Raw genomic sequence first — 12,502 nt, forward strand, 5'->3', positions numbered from 1 at the left:
TTTTGGTTTTACTGTGCTTTATTGTGTTTTCAAGTCTCTTGGTGGTGTGAACATGTCTCTACGGGCTTGTTCACTGTGCGCGCAGCTCATGTGTTCTGGTTTCATATAATTGTTTTCTTGTGTCCACAAGACTGGGGAGGCCTCCACCCCTCTTTTTTTGAGCTGTGCGCACAGGAGCCGTTCTGTCCAGCGTGTCCACATGGACATTCCTTTTCTGAATCCTGCTCATACAGGTATTGTACATATGGCCAGGTTTTAAATACATCAGATAGGGATTACATACATTAGTTAGGACTGCTCTGATATGGGTATACCTTGACGTTTGGTAGAGCGGCTTAATATACATTTTTTGCAAAAAACGTATCAACCAAATACCCTGTTTTTTTCCATCTTTTTACTAGCACTTGCTGTCCACTGTGATTTTTTTTGCAACAGTGTGTTTTTGGTTTTACTGTGCTTTATTGTGTTTTCAAGTCTCTTGGTGGTGTGAACATGTCTCTACGGGCTTGTTCACTGTGCGCGCAGCTCATGTGTTCTGGTTTCATATAATTGTTTTCTTGTGTCCACAAGACTGGGGAGGCCTCCACCCCTCTTTTTTTGAGCTGTGCGCACAGGAGCCGTTCTGTCCAGCGTGTCCACATGGACATTCCTTTTCTGAATCCTGCTCATACAGGTATTGTACATATGGCCAGGTTTTAAATACATCAGATAGGGATTACATACATTAGTTAGGACTGCTCTGATATGGGCTATACCTTGACGTTTGGTAGAGCGGCTTAATATACATTTTTTGCAAAAAACGTATCAACCAAATACCCTGTTTTTTTCCATCTTTTTACTAGCACTTGCTGTCCACTGTGATTTTTTTTGCAACAGTGTGTTTTTGGTTTTACTGTGCTTTATTGTGTTTTCAAGTCTCTTGGTGGTGTGAACATGTCTCTACGGGCTTGTTCACTGTGCGCGCAGCTCATGTGTTCTGGTTTCATATAATTGTTTTCTTGTGTCCACAAGACTGGGGAGGCCTCCACCCCTCTTTTTTTGAGCTGTGCGCACAGGAGCCGTTCTGTCCAGCGTGTCCACATGGACATTCCTTTTCTGAATCCTGCTCATACAGGTATTGTACATATGGCCAGGTTTTAAATACATCAGATAGGGATTACATACATTAGTTAGGACTGCTCTGATATGGGTATACCTTGACGTTTGGTAGAGCGGCTTAATATACATTTTTTGCAAAAAACGTATCAACCAAATACCCTGTTTTTTTCCATCTTTTTACTAGCACTTGCTGTCCACTGTGATTTTTTTTTGCAACAGTGTGTTTTTGGTTTTACTGTGCTTTATTGTGTTTTCAAGTCTCTTGGTGGTGTGAACATGTCTCTACGGGCTTGTTCACTGTGCGCGCAGCTCATGTGTTATGGTTTCATATAATTGTTTTCTTGTGTCCACAAGACTGGGGAGGCCTCCACCCCTCTTTTTTTGAGCTGTGCGCACAGGAGCCGTTCTGTCCAGCGTGTCCACATGGACATTTCTTTTCTGAATCCTGCTCATACAGGTATTGTACATATGGCCAGGTTTTAAATACATCAGATAGGGATTACATACATTAGTTAGGACTGCTCTGATATGGGTATACCTTGACGTTTGGTAGAGCGGCTTAATATACATTTTTTGCAAAAAACGTATCAACCAAATACCCTGTTTTTTTCCATCTTTTTACTAGCACTTGCTGTCCACTGTGATTTTTTTTGCAACAGTGTGTTTTTGGTTTTACTGTGCTTTATTGTGTTTTCAAGTCTCTTGGTGGTGTGAACATGTCTCTACGGGCTTGTTCACTGTGCGCGCAGCTCATGTGTTCTGGTTTCATATAATTGTTTTCTTGTGTCCACAAGACTGGGGAGGCCTCCACCCCTCTTTTTTTGAGCTGTGCGCACAGGAGCCGTTCTGTCCAGCGTGTCCACATGGACATTCCTTTTCTGAATCCTGCTCATACAGGTATTGTACATATGGCCAGGTTTTAAATACATCAGATAGGGATTACATACATTAGTTAGGACTGCTCTGATATGGGTATACCTTGACGTTTGGTAGAGCGGCTTAATATACATTTTTTGCAAAAAACGTATCAACCAAATACCCTGTTTTTTTCCATCTTTTTACTAGCACTTGCTGTCCACTGTGATTTTTTTTGCAACAGTGTGTTTTTGGTTTTACTGTGCTTTATTGTGTTTTCAAGTCTCTTGGTGGTGTGAACATGTCTCTACGGGCTTGTTCACTGTGCGCGCAGCTCATGTGTTCTGGTTTCATATAATTGTTTTCTTGTGTCCACAAGACTGGGGAGGCCTCCACCCCTCTTTTTTTGAGCTGTGCGCACAGGAGCCGTTCTGTCCAGCGTGTCCACATGGACATTCCTTTTCTGAATCCTGCTCATACAGGTATTGTACATATGGCCAGGTTTTAAATACATCAGATAGGGATTACATACATTAGTTAGGACTGCTCTGATATGGGTATACCTTGACGTTTGGTAGAGCGGCTTAATATACATTTTTTGCAAAAAACGTATCAACCAAATACCCTGTTTTTTTCCATCTTTTTACTAGCACTTGCTGTCCACTGTGATTTTTTTTGCAACAGTGTGTTTTTGGTTTTACTGTGCTTTATTGTGTTTTCAAGTCTCTTGGTGGTGTGAACATGTCTCTACGGGCTTGTTCACTGTGCGCGCAGCTCATGTGTTCTGGTTTCATATAATTGTTTTCTTGTGTCCACAAGACTGGGGAGGCCTCCACCCCTCTTTTTTTGAGCTGTGCGCACAGGAGCCGTTCTGTCCAGCGTGTCCACATGGACATTCCTTTTCTGAATCCTGCTCATACAGGTATTGTACATATGGCCAGGTTTTAAATACATCAGATAGGGATTACATACATTAGTTAGGACTGCTCTGATATGGGTATACCTTGACGTTTGGTAGAGCGGCTTAATATACATTTTTTGCAAAAAACGTATCAACCAAATACCCTGTTTTTTTCCATCTTTTTACTAGCACTTGCTGTCCACTGTGATTTTTTTTTGCAACAGTGTGTTTTTGGTTTTACTGTGCTTTATTGTGTTTTCAAGTCTCTTGGTGGTGTGAACATGTCTCTACGGGCTTGTTCACTGTGCGCGCAGCTCATGTGTTATGGTTTCATATAATTGTTTTCTTGTGTCCACAAGACTGGGGAGGCCTCCACCCCTCTTTTTTTGAGCTGTGCGCACAGGAGCCGTTCTGTCCAGCGTGTCCACATGGACATTTCTTTTCTGAATCCTGCTCATACAGGTATTGTACATATGGCCAGGTTTTAAATACATCAGATAGGGATTACATACATTAGTTAGGACTGCTCTGATATGGGTATACCTTGACGTTTGGTAGAGCGGCTTAATATACATTTTTTGCAAAAAACGTATCAACCAAATACCCTGTTTTTTTCCATCTTTTTACTAGCACTTGCTGTCCACTGTGATTTTTTTTGCAACAGTGTGTTTTTGGTTTTACTGTGCTTTATTGTGTTTTCAAGTCTCTTGGTGGTGTGAACATGTCTCTACGGGCTTGTTCACTGTGCGCGCAGCTCATGTGTTCTGGTTTCATATAATTGTTTTCTTGTGTCCACAAGACTGGGGAGGCCTCCACCCCTCTTTTTTTGAGCTGTGCGCACAGGAGCCGTTCTGTCCAGCGTGTCCACATGGACATTCCTTTTCTGAATCCTGCTCATACAGGTATTGTACATATGGCCAGGTTTTAAATACATCAGATAGGGATTACATACATTAGTTAGGACTGCTCTGATATGGGCTATACCTTGACGTTTGGTAGAGCGGCTTAATATACATTTTTTGCAAAAAACGTATCAACCAAATACCCTGTTTTTTTCCATCTTTTTACTAGCACTTGCTGTCCACTGTGATTTTTTTTGCAACAGTGTGTTTTTGGTTTTACTGTGCTTTATTGTGTTTTCAAGTCTCTTGGTGGTGTGAACATGTCTCTACGGGCTTGTTCACTGTGCGCGCAGCTCATGTGTTCTGGTTTCATATAATTGTTTTCTTGTGTCCACAAGACTGGGGAGGCCTCCACCCCTCTTTTTTTGAGCTGTGCGCACAGGAGCCGTTCTGTCCAGCGTGTCCACATGGACATTCCTTTTCTGAATCCTGCTCATACAGGTATTGTACATATGGCCAGGTTTTAAATACATCAGATAGGGATTACATACATTAGTTAGGACTGCTCTGATATGGGTATACCTTGACGTTTGGTAGAGCGGCTTAATATACATTTTTTGCAAAAAACGTATCAACCAAATACCCTGTTTTTTTCCATCTTTTTACTAGCACTTGCTGTCCACTGTGATTTTTTTTGCAACAGTGTGTTTTTGGTTTTACTGTGCTTTATTGTGTTTTCAAGTCTCTTGGTGGTGTGAACATGTCTCTACGGGCTTGTTCACTGTGCGCGCAGCTCATGTGTTCTGGTTTCATATAATTGTTTTCTTGTGTCCACAAGACTGGGGAGGCCTCCACCCCTCTTTTTTTGAGCTGTGCGCACAGGAGCCGTTCTGTCCAGCGTGTCCACATGGACATTCCTTTTCTGAATCCTGCTCATACAGGTATTGTACATATGGCCAGGTTTTAAATACATCAGATAGGGATTACATACATTAGTTAGGACTGCTCTGATATGGGCTATACCTTGACGTTTGGTAGAGCGGCTTAATATACATTTTTTGCAAAAAACGTATCAACCAAATACCCTGTTTTTTTCCATCTTTTTACTAGCACTTGCTGTCCACTGTGATTTTTTTTGCAACAGTGTGTTTTTGGTTTTACTGTGCTTTATTGTGTTTTCAAGTCTCTTGGTGGTGTGAACATGTCTCTACGGGCTTGTTCACTGTGCGCGCAGCTCATGTGTTCTGGTTTCATATAATTGTTTTCTTGTGTCCACAAGACTGGGGAGGCCTCCACCCCTCTTTTTTTGAGCTGTGCGCACAGGAGCCGTTCTGTCCAGCGTGTCCACATGGACATTCCTTTTCTGAATCCTGCTCATACAGGTATTGTACATATGGCCAGGTTTTAAATACATCAGATAGGGATTACATACATTAGTTAGGACTGCTCTGATATGGGTATACCTTGACGTTTGGTAGAGCGGCTTAATATACATTTTTTGCAAAAAACGTATCAACCAAATACCCTGTTTTTTTCCATCTTTTTACTAGCACTTGCTGTCCACTGTGATTTTTTTTTGCAACAGTGTGTTTTTGGTTTTACTGTGCTTTATTGTGTTTTCAAGTCTCTTGGTGGTGTGAACATGTCTCTACGGGCTTGTTCACTGTGCGCGCAGCTCATGTGTTATGGTTTCATATAATTGTTTTCTTGTGTCCACAAGACTGGGGAGGCCTCCACCCCTCTTTTTTTGAGCTGTGCGCACAGGAGCCGTTCTGTCCAGCGTGTCCACATGGACATTTCTTTTCTGAATCCTGCTCATACAGGTATTGTACATATGGCCAGGTTTTAAATACATCAGATAGGGATTACATACATTAGTTAGGACTGCTCTGATATGGGTATACCTTGACGTTTGGTAGAGCGGCTTAATATACATTTTTTGCAAAAAACGTATCAACCAAATACCCTGTTTTTTTCCATCTTTTTACTAGCACTTGCTGTCCACTGTGATTTTTTTTGCAACAGTGTGTTTTTGGTTTTACTGTGCTTTATTGTGTTTTCAAGTCTCTTGGTGGTGTGAACATGTCTCTACGGGCTTGTTCACTGTGCGCGCAGCTCATGTGTTCTGGTTTCATATAATTGTTTTCTTGTGTCCACAAGACTGGGGAGGCCTCCACCCCTCTTTTTTTGAGCTGTGCGCACAGGAGCCGTTCTGTCCAGCGTGTCCACATGGACATTCCTTTTCTGAATCCTGCTCATACAGGTATTGTACATATGGCCAGGTTTTAAATACATCAGATAGGGATTACATACATTAGTTAGGACTGCTCTGATATGGGTATACCTTGACGTTTGGTAGAGCGGCTTAATATACATTTTTTGCAAAAAACGTATCAACCAAATACCCTGTTTTTTTCCATCTTTTTACTAGCACTTGCTGTCCACTGTGATTTTTTTTGCAACAGTGTGTTTTTGGTTTTACCGTGCTTTATTGTGTTTTCAAGTCTCTTGGTGGTGTGAACATGTCTCTACGGGCTTGTTCACTGTGCGCGCAGCTCATGTGTTCTGGTTTCATATAATTGTTTTCTTGTGTCCACAAGACTGGGGAGGCCTCCACCCCTCTTTTTTTGAGCTGTGCGCACAGGAGCCGTTCTGTCCAGCGTGTCCACATGGACATTCCTTTTCTGAATCCTGCTCATACAGGTATTGTACATATGGCCAGGTTTTAAATACATCAGATAGGGATTACATACATTAGTTAGGACTGCTCTGATATGGGTATACCTTGACGTTTGGTAGAGCGGCTTAATATACATTTTTTGCAAAAAACGTATCAACCAAATACCCTGTTTTTTTTCCATCTTTTTACTAGCACTTGCTGTCCACTGTGATTTTTTTTGCAACAGTGTGTTTTTGGTTTTACTGTGCTTTATTGTGTTTTCAAGTCTCTTGGTGGTGTGAACATGTCTCTACGGGCTTGTTCACTGTGCGCGCAGCTCATGTGTTCTGGTTTCATATAATTGTTTTCTTGTGTCCACAAGACTGGGGAGGCCTCCACCCCTCTTTTTTTGAGCTGTGCGCACAGGAGCCGTTCTGTCCAGCGTGTCCACATGGACATTCCTTTTCTGAATCCTGCTCATACAGGTATTGTACATATGGCCAGGTTTTAAATACATCAGATAGGGATTACATACATTAGTTAGGACTGCTCTGATATGGGTATACCTTGACGTTTGGTAGAGCGGCATAATATACATTTTTTGCAAAAAACGTATCAACCAAATACCCTGTTTTTTTCCATCTTTTTACTAGCACTTGCTGTCCACTGTGATTTTTTTTTGCAACAGTGTGTTTTTGGTTTTACTGTGCTTTATTGTGTTTTCATATATACAAATGAACAGCAATGACAACACAGGGGTAACTATGTGTGCACTGTACACTGAACAGCAAGCTTTACGTTAGTGACAAGCCAGGCTGCAAATTGGTGATTTTTAAAAACTGAAGTATAACGATCAGACTAATTTGCCCATCCTGCCATCATAGTATGTGTGTAAAAACATGTAATCAGTTGCAAGTTTAAAAACTCAACGGTGAAGACTAAAGTAATGAAGAGGGTAATTACCCTATTCACTGACATGCAGTCCAGCAAAGTTCTTAGTTGCATCCACTTGAAAGAAGAGCAGAACTCTTCTGGTGTACAGAAGTCCATGGCAAAATAAAAAATGCAAGTAGAGTTGGAATGTAGCAAACAGGCAGCCCCAGCCTGAACACAGAAAACAAGGCAATGCAGCCCAGGACCAGACGGGCTATCTGAAAATTCTGGCAAATGCCAGAAGGGCCTGTTTGGATGTGGGCCACCTTGTCTGCTACATTTTTATCAGAATCTGCATCCTCAAGACACCAATACTGTAAACAGTTGTGATGGAGCACAAAGTCGCTGACTCCGTTGCTTTCCCCAGCAGGCCACGGGTGTCCTTTTTGGCTGAGACCTGCCAGAGGTCAGTACCAAGGACAACATCTGCAAGGAGTTTGTATGTTTTCCCTGTGTTTGACATACCAACAGGGATTTAAGATTGTGAGCCCCATTGGGGACAGTGATGATAATGTGTGCAAGCTGTAAAGCGCTGCGGAATATGTTGGCGCTATATAAAAATAAAAATTATTATTATTGACAAGTGACGTGCAATGACGTCACTGCAATTCACCACTGCATCCACTGCGAGAATAGATAGAAGAGCAGTCAGATGCTGCGGAGGATGAGGTGCCTGGATCAGGTGAGTATAGTGATTGGAGGGTTGAGGGGGACCATAACATTATACAGGGTGCTGTGAGATGGATCATCATTGTATGTAAGGGGCTGTGGGGTGGACCACCATACCATATGGGGAATTGTGAGTTGGACTATCATACTATATAGAGGGCTATGAGATGAACCCTTATACTACATTGGGGAGCTGTTGGGGGGTACCATCATACTACATTGGAGCTGTGAGGTGTGCCATCTTAATATATAAATAGCTGTGGGTTGTACCATCTTACTATATGGGGGGTGTTGGGAGGAACATCATACTATATGGGGGCTATGAAGTGGATGATCATACTATATAGGGGGCTTTTGAGGACCATAATACAGTATTGGGGCTATCGAGGATCTTCATAATGTATGGGTAATCTATCATGCTATGTAGGGTGGCTGTGGGGGACCAGATTACTGTGTAGGGTGGTTGTGGTGGACATCATACTCTGTGGATGGCTGTAGTGGAAATTATGTCTGGAGTTCTATGAGGTACATTGCACTATTTTGGAAGCTGTGGTGATCATCATACATTATGAAATGGAGCCATGAACGGGGTATCATAGTGAGTGAGACCACTTAGAGGCTTCAATAGGGGCTACATAACTGTCTAAGTGCTGCAATACATTTCCTTCTATGTTTCTTAAAATGTCGGGAGATATGCTCTATGCTCTTCTTTGACTGTGATATGATAAGACTTTTTCTATGGGACCTGTTATTTGTATTTATGCCCTTGCTCAGGAGCATTATTACAATACAGAGGCACTGAGGGTCTTTATTATAAGGAGGCACAATGGGGGGATTGTTATCATTTTTGAGGGAAGCAAAGAGTCATTATTATTATTATCAATATAAGAAAGCACAGGGTATATTTTTATTATAACGAGGTACAGGGTCATTATTATAAGAGGTCACTGTAGGCATTATTAAAGGAGGCACATGGGAATTACTATAAGGTATCACAAGTTGTGGTTTGTGTAGAAGTGGTAGAATGTGAGGAGAGTCATGGAAAATCAGTGAATTGAAGATGTTTGTGTGTTACATTTTGCAGGGATGAGTTATGGATGGAAGCAGAGGTCATGGTGGTCTTGGCCAAATGCAAAAGAAAGGGGAAAAGGAACAACAACAATCAGTGAGACGTCACTGATGAGAACCTGATCAAAATACACATATATGGTCTGCAGAGCACTGGGGTAGATCTGATATTACCATTATACAGAGTGGGCCATTTATATGGATACACTTAAATAAAATGGGAATGGTTAGTGATATCAACTTCCTGTTTGTGGCACATTAGTAAAAGGGAGGGGAAACACTTTCAAGATGAGTGGTGACCATGGCAGCTATTTTGAAGTTAGCCATTTTGGATCCAACTTTATTTTTTCCAATGGGAAGAAAGTCATGTGACACATCAAACTTATTGAAAATTTCACAAGAAAAACAATGGTGTGCTTGGTTTTAACATAACTTTATTCTTTCATGAGTTATTTACAAGTTTATGACAACTTATAAAATGTGTTCAAAGTGCTGCCCATTGTGTTGGATTGTCAATGCAACCCTCTTCTCCCACTCTTGACACACTGATAGCAACACCACAGAAGAAATGCTAACACAGGCTTCCAGTATCACTTTCAGATGCTGCACATCTCGTATCTTCACAGCATAGACAATTGCCTTCAGATGACCCCAAAGATAAAAGTCTAAGGGGGTCAGAATTACGGAGACCTTGGTGGCAATTCAACTGGCCCAAGATGACCAATCCACTTTCCAGGAAACTGTTCATGAAGGAATGCTCGGACCTGACACCCATAATGTGGTGGTGCAATCTCAGGGAACGTGACATCTTCAGTGTGTAAAGAGGGCAACTCATCATCATGTAGCAATTTCAGATATCCAGTGGCATTGACCAATAGCTGTGGTTTTGTTTGTTATCTTCACCATTCACAAAAAAGTTTGCCTCATCACTGAACATAATGTTCTGTGTAAACTGAGGGTCCTGTTCCAATTTTTGTTTTGTCCATTTTGCTAATTCAGCGCTCCGATCTGGGTCATCCTCATTGAGATGCTGCAGCAGCTTGATTTTGTAAGGGTGCCATTTGTGAGTAGCTAATATCTGCCAAAGGGATGTTCGACTGATGCCACTCTCCAGTGACATGCGGCAAGTGCTACACCATGGACTCCTGCTGAATGAAGCTAGGACAGACACTGATGTTTCTTTATTAGTGACAGTTTTCTTGTGTCCACATTTTGGCAAGTCCAACACTGAACCTGTTTCACAAAATTTGGCAAGCAGTTTGCTATCTGTAGCATGGGAGATGGGTGGTCTCGTAGGGTGTCTTGCATTGAAATCTGCTGAAATGACCCAGGTACTGCATTCACCAGACATCCACACAATTTCTATCCGCCCCACACATGTTAACCTCTGCGACATGTCAATGGCTGTGAACAAAGAGAAACTTGTAAATAACTCATGATGAATAAAGTTATGTTAAAACCAAGCACACTATTGTTTTCTTGTGAAATTCTTAATAAGTTTGATGAGTCACATGAACCTGTTCCCATTGAAAAAAATAAAGTTGGATCCAAAATGGTCGACTTCAAAATGGCCGCCATGGTCACCACCCATCTTGAAAAGTTTTCCCCCTCCTATATACTAATGTGCAAACAGGAAGCTGATATCACCAACCATTCCCATTTTATTTAGGTGTATCCATATAAATGGTCCACCCTGTATGGTCAATTTATGGCAGTAATATCAGTCCTAATGCAAGGGTTTTGGTTAAAATAGTTGTCCAAACTTGAAGTTAAAGTCTCCAGTGACTCTATGTGACTGCGGACTTCTGAATCCTTGCAGCACTTGCGTGCTGTGAGGACTCTCTGGTGCCGGCGCTGGGAATTGGTGATTACATGCAGTGGAGTAACTTGAACAGAATGGGACCAAAGCAAAATATCTAATGGGGCTCTCAATTATTGCAAGTTTTTAATAGCATTGGTCTTTTTATATATAGTAGGTCAAAGGGACTTTAGAGGCCTCCTAGGCTCCAGGTCCAAGGTGCAATTGCAACCCTTGCACCTACTGTAGTTACGCCACTGATCATGTTATGAGATTTGCATACATGTGGTCACATGCTGACGAGACGTGGCGGCTCAATACAAGTTAAATCAGCAAAGCCGAGTATAATTAGTCAGAATGTGACCATCCCACATACATGAAAATCCCATACATGAGGTCACATGATGGCCACTCCCAATGCCAACACTGGAGAATCTTCACAGTGTGTGCTATGAGGATTCAGAAGTCTAAAGTTACATAGACTTTAACCTCAACCCCTATAATAATCAGTATGGTGGTATTATTAATATTGGATTGATGTTCATTCTCTGTCCTCCATAGTACACGCCTGCGCAAGGCAAGATTGCCTTGTGCAGGCATGTACTACGGAGGACAGAGAATGAACTTCAATCCAATATTGCAGCCAGCATGCAGGTAGCGGGTAAGGATAGGGTGAAACAAACACCCGAAAACCCCGCCTCTATGGCTGAAAATTGTTCCCTCCAAATTCAGGTGACAGAGTCCCTTTAAGTACCACTGTTCTTTTAAGGGAGCTAGGTTCCTGAGTCTGGAGAATATTGTTAGGGATTGGAGGGGTGGCAATTTTATGGCACGTATGTCAGGGGCGTCTTCCACATGGATTTTTACTTTGATCACTCTTACACCTAGTGGCCTCAACCATGACATAGAATATTTTGCCTTTTACTAAACCTTTATGCAGCACTTGAAGTGTGGAGATATAGCAATTCGCATATTATCTTATATACATATGCGCATCCTTCCCCTGCATAATCTGTGGAGGATGAAAACATAGACTATAACATACGGGTCCAAGTGCCTCTGAGGGATATCGACATAACTTGAGACATGTGGATACATACATTTTTTAACATATGTCTTTTTCTCTCTTGCAGGCAGCATATGCATATGGCTGTGTATGTCCTTGGTGGACATCCATAAATTTTTGCTATGAGTATTTTGTGATGTGTGTATACCTCTATATATGCATCTCCTGAAGTGCAAGCAGCATTTGCATAATTCGCATATCCATAATTTGCATATTTTATATACATTTTTAAATATTTATATTGTTTGTTTTTAATTTTGGGCTCCTTTTGTTAATAAATTATGTTTGTACATGTTTATGTACATTTTATTTTGTCATTATATACTTGTTGTCATTTAACCATAATCCAGCTAATCTGCTGCAGGACAGGGACACAAAAGCCACTAGATGTTAACAGTTTCCTCTGAAGAAGCAAACCAAACAATTTTGGTGCTCTTTAGAGAGCCAATGAACATGCAGGGATTGTCTGCCATGCACTGTAATACCGAAGCCATCTTTGTTGTGGTATTATATTGATTGGCTGGCCGCACAGCATCATCAGGTCTATAAGAGACCTGACGCCGCCATGCTCACCGCATTTAGTTCCGGACTCAGCTAGCGTAGGGAGAACTGC

The sequence above is a fragment of the Ranitomeya imitator genome, chromosome 5 (genome assembly GCF_032444005.1).
Source record: "Ranitomeya imitator isolate aRanImi1 chromosome 5, aRanImi1.pri, whole genome shotgun sequence".
Taxonomy (NCBI): Eukaryota; Metazoa; Chordata; class Amphibia; order Anura; family Dendrobatidae; genus Ranitomeya; species Ranitomeya imitator.